The following is a 5,948-nucleotide window of genomic DNA, read 5'->3' on the forward strand; positions in this document are numbered from 1 at the left end:
TTACCTCTACATATACGTCACCACGCGTCCCCTTTTCCTCCTGGTCCTGTGTTTCCTTCACTATATCTTTATTTTTCTCTCATTTCCTGCAAGAACACACATTCATTCATTTCCATTTTTCTGCACTCCTCCATCTTTTATTTCTATTTCCCTGCTCCTCCTCACTCCCCCTCTATCTTTACATCTCCCTCTCTGTATATATGTATATATACATCACTCTGTCTATATGTCTCTCTCTCACTCTCTCTGTCATTGTGAGTCTGGGTCTCTCTCCACATCTGGCTTTGGGAGGAGAAAAACAGCAGATTAAGGAGCTGGACTGAACCATTAGACGCGTTATTTTAGGGGTGCAACAGCTACTTCTACATGTATGAACTCTACAGTTCTAATATACTTAGATTAAAACAACCCTTACTTCTCTTGAATGTTGTTTAAATGTTGTTAGTTGAATACTTGCAACTAAAGTGCTAAGAAAGGGCTTGAAATGTCATGTTTATAGGATGCTACATTTACATATAAGCAGGTGACACAGCACCGTTCTGCAGAAAGCTGCCACGAAATATAATTCTTGAAAACCCGAATTAAATGTGCCGTAGAAGTGCTAATAAGTATCATGCATACATTTAAATAAACTCTTTATATAAAAAGGAAATCCAGCTAAAATAGAAAAGTGCTTTTAGGTTGAAAAACATGATAAGATCTGCTAGATATGTAGGTAAAGAGTATGCCCCCTGTGTTTACTTCCGTGGAAAAAGCCATGCATTAATACAGCAGTTTGTATTCGCCTCCTCTAATTGCTTCCACCCCCCTCTCTTGGGTGTGCAGTGGTACGGTCCAGATGGGGGGCTGGCTGTGTTGGAGGAGCGACAGACCGAGTGGATCCAAGCCGAGGCAGGCTGTGTGTGACCGGGGGAGACGTGCCGCTCCTGTCCGCTCTCTGATCTCTCTTCTCCGGATTACTGCTTCACTTTTTACCGCATGACATTTTTACCTGAGCGGACCCCTCCTGCTGCCATCACCTGACCCCCGCCCCTCACTCAGGTGTATGTGAGGAGAAGAAGAAGAAATAAAAAGCAACAAGGAGCTGTGGATTTTAATTACTGATTGGACTTTTCTGCGCCTTTCCGTCCAGGTAAGAGTGTGTGTGTGGAGGTTTCTGGGGGGGGGAGAGGTTCTCCAGGTCCCGGGTGTTGGAGGTGTTGAGGGGGGGGTGTATATGTGTGGATGTTTAGGGGGGGAAAACGCCTCGCCTCCCCGCTGCATCACCGCTCATCTGCTGCTCACGCTTGGTGTTTTTTTTACGCGTGGAAATCTCCCCTTTTTCCTCAGTTTTCCCACGCAGTGAGTGGGGGGTTGAGCAACGGGGACCGGTTGGGGGTTTTCCCCCCCAGGTATAGGGGTTGCTTTCCCCTCGGGGGAATTCTGCAGGCATGCTCGGCCTCCGTTAGTTCACCGTCCATTTTAAACGGTACAAATCGGTGCGTAAAAGAGGCTGCAAATGTGTGTGTTTTTCTGCGTGTGGTTGGAAAGGGGGAGAGTGGGGGAGGAGGAGAGCGAGAGAGGAGGGGGGGGGGGGGGTCTGGGAGGTAGCGAAGCTCCAGACGCCGATCCATTAAAGAAGAACAAAGGGGGGAGGCAGCAGAAAAACGTTTTAAATCGCAGCTGAAAAGCTGGAAAACGCGTGCACACGTCGCCCGGTGCAGCGCGGACACACACGGAACACACACTGCCCCCCCGCCCCCCTACAAGCAAAACCCACATTTGTGTTTTTCTGAATCCGCCTTAAAGACTCTCCTCTCCGTCCATGTGCTGAGAGCAGCTCCATCCTCCACAGAGCCGGGGCTGTGCTGCGGGTCGATCCCTTCGACAGGTTGTAGATCATCTTCAGATGCTCTGATCGATGCAGATGATCACACACACACACACACGCGCACACACACACTCTCTCCGCGCTCTGAGGATCATCGTTCTGAGATCTGTGGTTTATGATCAGATGCTCACCTGGGTGATGCTTGAATAACATTTCCTTCAGATTGATCAGCTGATGACAGCAGCTGCATTCAAAACTCAATCAGTGTGATCACATGATGGATAGAGAGACAGATTGATAGATATTTGACAGATAGTCTCCAGATGTTATCTTTCCTTATGCTGTTTGTTTTACTTGTTGTTTTTGTTTATTTTGTACTGCTTCTCATTTACACTTTATGTGCAACCTTGTTTACATGCAGCTGTGACGAAAACATTACCCAAATTGGGATCGATAAAGTATATCTGATCTTATCTTATATACATATCAACACTAGAAAGATGTATACTTATCTACATCACTCCAACTTAAAGAAGAAGGTAAGAATAGACTTTAATTCTTTATCCCAAGCTACTAAAATAAACCATTAACACTAAGACGTTCTGTAATGCTCCCAGATGCATTTAAAATATGATACGCATAACACAACGAGAACATCTGGAGCTCCCGATATCAAACACAGAGAAAGAAATGAAATGAAAACGAATTCCTCCTGCAGGATCACTCAGTGTTCAGCATGAGAAACACAAATGTGATTTAACAGCCTGAATAAACAAAGTGCACCATGTTCAGTCGATCACTCCATGGTTGGTGCTGGAAGTCCTTGAAATACTTTAACATTTTGCAGTAAACATACACACACATTTCCAGGGTCTGCTACGTTAAACATTAACTCGATTTTACTGTAAAAAAGATTTCAAAGAATGAGCCGTACTGTAATGATCCCAAATTGAGGAATTGTGGTGAGGCATCGCACAGAGTTAGAAATATGGATTAAAAATACAAATGAGAAAGCTTGTTTTATAATACAGAATCATAGGTTAGAATACCTTATCATAATCCAAGCATTGTAGCTCAAAGATTACTCCGACGTACTTTAAATGTTCTTAGATTGGGAAGTATTTGTGATGCAGCAGGTTGTCAGGCTTTGCACAGGAGTGATCATGGAGTAAACAGACAGATATAAAGATGTATATGATACATAATGTGTGTAGATCCAGGTGCTTGGATCAGTTTCTAATGAATATTCACTGTAAAACATAAAGAAATACAGTAGAATACACAATAATATACCAAACTACTGCTATGAACAAGCAAAAAGCTTCATGTGTCTGTTGTCATCAGAGATATGCACGTCCGTAGGCCATGGATTCAGGCAAAGCAGGCGCTGAAATCCTTAAAAATCTCCACATTAAGATCGAAATGCTTGCTAGGATTCCCAGCCACTGTAGAGAAGCGTGTTGATTTGGAATAACGGGACAACAACTGCTTTAAATGTTGGTTTTATTGGATGCTAATGTACTTAAAACAGGCGTGAAACCTTGTAGTGTTTCCCCTTTAATCTGTCCCCTTTCTGCAGATCATTTGTTTGTTTGAGTTTATTTCTTATTTAAACTGCAGGAAATGTCAGTTTCATAGAATGCTAATGTATTTAAAACAAGTCTCACATTTAGAAGACTTTTCCTTTTGTCTTGAAACATAATTTGTGCTGCTTATAGCTCTAGATGTGATGCAGAAGGGCTAATCAGTGTCAGAGGCAAACAGATGAAGTCTGCAACAGCTTTGAGTTGCTGGAGGTTCTTGAAAAGACATTAAATTTACAGCGTTTGCGCTGCTGTGATTCAGAGAACGGTCATTAAAACAGCTCGAAATTAAGGTTATATAGGATGCTTGGTCCATTTATTATCAGTAGACTTTGTAAATGTGAGTGTGTAATGTAGAAAAGTGCTTTTTACATTGTAAAACATGCTTAAAATTCAGGTTGAATTGGATGCTTAGTGTACAAACTCAATGATATCCTTGTAATGTGTCACGTTTCTGCAGATTGCATCACTTTTAATGTGACGTAGAATCATGCACAAATAAAGTATTCACACACGGTATTTACAGATGTAGTGTACCACATGTGTCGTTGTTGATGTTAGGTGCTGGAAAAGCTTGACGACCCACCTTGAAAGTGCTTGAATTTGAGCCTTGAAAAGAAGCAGGAAGCCCGTCGATCGATATGGGATGTTGTGCGAAGTTGAATGAAGAGGTTGGAGATGAGGCAGCAGCAGGTGTGAGCCAACAGATGTGCCGCTGATCAATGATCTGATCGATCAGGTGAATAATAAAGGAGGGAAGATGGAGATTTATTTTTAATGTCAACAGGAATAACACATCGACCTTCAGATAGTATTTCTGGTTAAGAGCGGAACCTAAGAAGTGCGTTCATCGTATCAATACACACTTTATTTAAGTGCAGTAAATGAGAGGTGAATAAGAGCAAAGATAACAGCTGATATGATCATGGATGGAAAGAAAAGTAGCGTCATAATTGATGTACTTTTTGGATTTAGCTCCTATATTCTGCTCCTTTTAGGTTGATATTAGTATTTAGGGACATGTCTCCATGCTCTAATGTTCAGAAAGCTCTTTACGTTTCTCATCCTGCCTGTGCTGCAGCTCCTCTTTTCACCCTCTGTCTGAAACCAGAGCCCAGTCTGCTCTGATTGGTTAGCTCTGTTGTGATTGGTCAACAGCTGAGATATGTCCCGCCCCTTAGCCTATCACGCACAAGGTGTTGGAGCGCTAGACAGTGTTACATAGTGATGTCACTTTGTCCGGGAAGGAAACAAAGGAGTCCAATGGAGGTGTTTCAGGAATGGAGGGCAGCATGTGGGAGAGGAAAACAGGGATTTTAGCCTTTGCAGACCATTGACATGCATTAAAACCTATAAAACACACTACAGTAAAGGGGAAACCCCAAACAGCATAAAAGAAAACCCAAACATGGCTTTATGTTGACTATTTTCTCCCATGCAAAGCTAAATATTTCACAAAGCATCAAAAAGACGCTCAGCAGAATCTCTGAGCGTGGACGGTAGTTGCAGCTCCGGTTTAGTTAATATGTAACTGTATTTAAGCAGGAAGACGGTTTCTCTGAGATTAAAAAGCTCTTAGGAGCGTCCTGAGCAAAATAACAGCGCTATAAAAAAAACCTCACAGGTTGCAGAATAAATAACAAGCATATAAGGAATTACGATTGGCACGTAAGAGGAGGAAGCACCAAACAGCAGGGAGATAATGCAGAAGGGAAAACGGTTGAATAAATGGTCAATAAAAAACGAAGATATGCAACGATCGTGACTAAAGTAAATCCTGTGTTTCAAATAATTACTTCTTAAAACTCGTATGTTTGAGAGTGAGTTTGTTTTTTGGTTGCGTTGGTTTGTTTCTCTTCTCACAGCATCCATTACACCTGGCTTTCAGTCAGACTTTAGTTGATTTGAGGCGTCCATGTTTGTTTGTTATTCACTTGAAATGTCCACAAATTGATTATGTCTATCACTGATCATTCTGAAGGTCATTTTTTGAAAGAAACGATACCTATTCAGTCAATTAAATGTTGAAAAATGTAAAATCATTACAAAACCACGACTTCTGAGAGGCATCATATGTTTGTTTGTAAGTCCAAACACCAAACACATTGAGTTCACAGAGATATGTGACAACAGAAAGGAGGAATTCTTCTATAAGACAGGCAGTATTTCTGCTTCAGATTAATGACAGAAAAGGTTTTTGATACAAGACAGATTTATTGGCGGCAGCAGTTTGTTGTATTCATGTGAGACTGTGTTTATTTTGCTGGAACACATCTTTGCGTAGAGAAGACACATCATACTCACGGTCCTGTGTTTGTCCCGCTGTCAGTAGCAGAGTTTACTCCACGTCTGTGAGTCCACTAACAAACAGAAATATGCAGAAACTCATCGAGCCGAGGACGCTTCACTCTGTTTGAAACATCTGCAACAAACTGACGCTGAGGATGTTTGACAGACGGGCGTTTGTTTGTCCTTTTCATCGCCCTCCTGTTTTCTAGTGAAATATCTCAACAACTATGGGATGGATTGTGACGAAACATTCATCTTCCTCTCAG

The 5,948-nt window shown here is 42.0% G+C and overlaps 1 protein-coding gene across 1 annotated transcript in view; it reads left to right on the forward strand.

Moving 5' to 3' along the window:
- The first annotated feature begins 907 nt into the window (after window positions 1–907).
- Window positions 908–5,948, forward strand: part of plxna3 (plexin A3) — a 118,690-nt gene continuing 113,649 nt past the window's right edge. Inside the window, exon 1 of the mRNA XM_063895565.1 lies at window positions 908–1,132. The gene's annotated coding sequence lies outside the window, so the exon portion shown is untranslated. The remainder of the gene's footprint in view (window positions 1,133–5,948) is intronic.

This window comes from Eleginops maclovinus, chromosome 1, assembly GCF_036324505.1.
Source record: "Eleginops maclovinus isolate JMC-PN-2008 ecotype Puerto Natales chromosome 1, JC_Emac_rtc_rv5, whole genome shotgun sequence".
NCBI classification, from domain to species: Eukaryota; Metazoa; Chordata; class Actinopteri; order Perciformes; family Eleginopidae; genus Eleginops; species Eleginops maclovinus.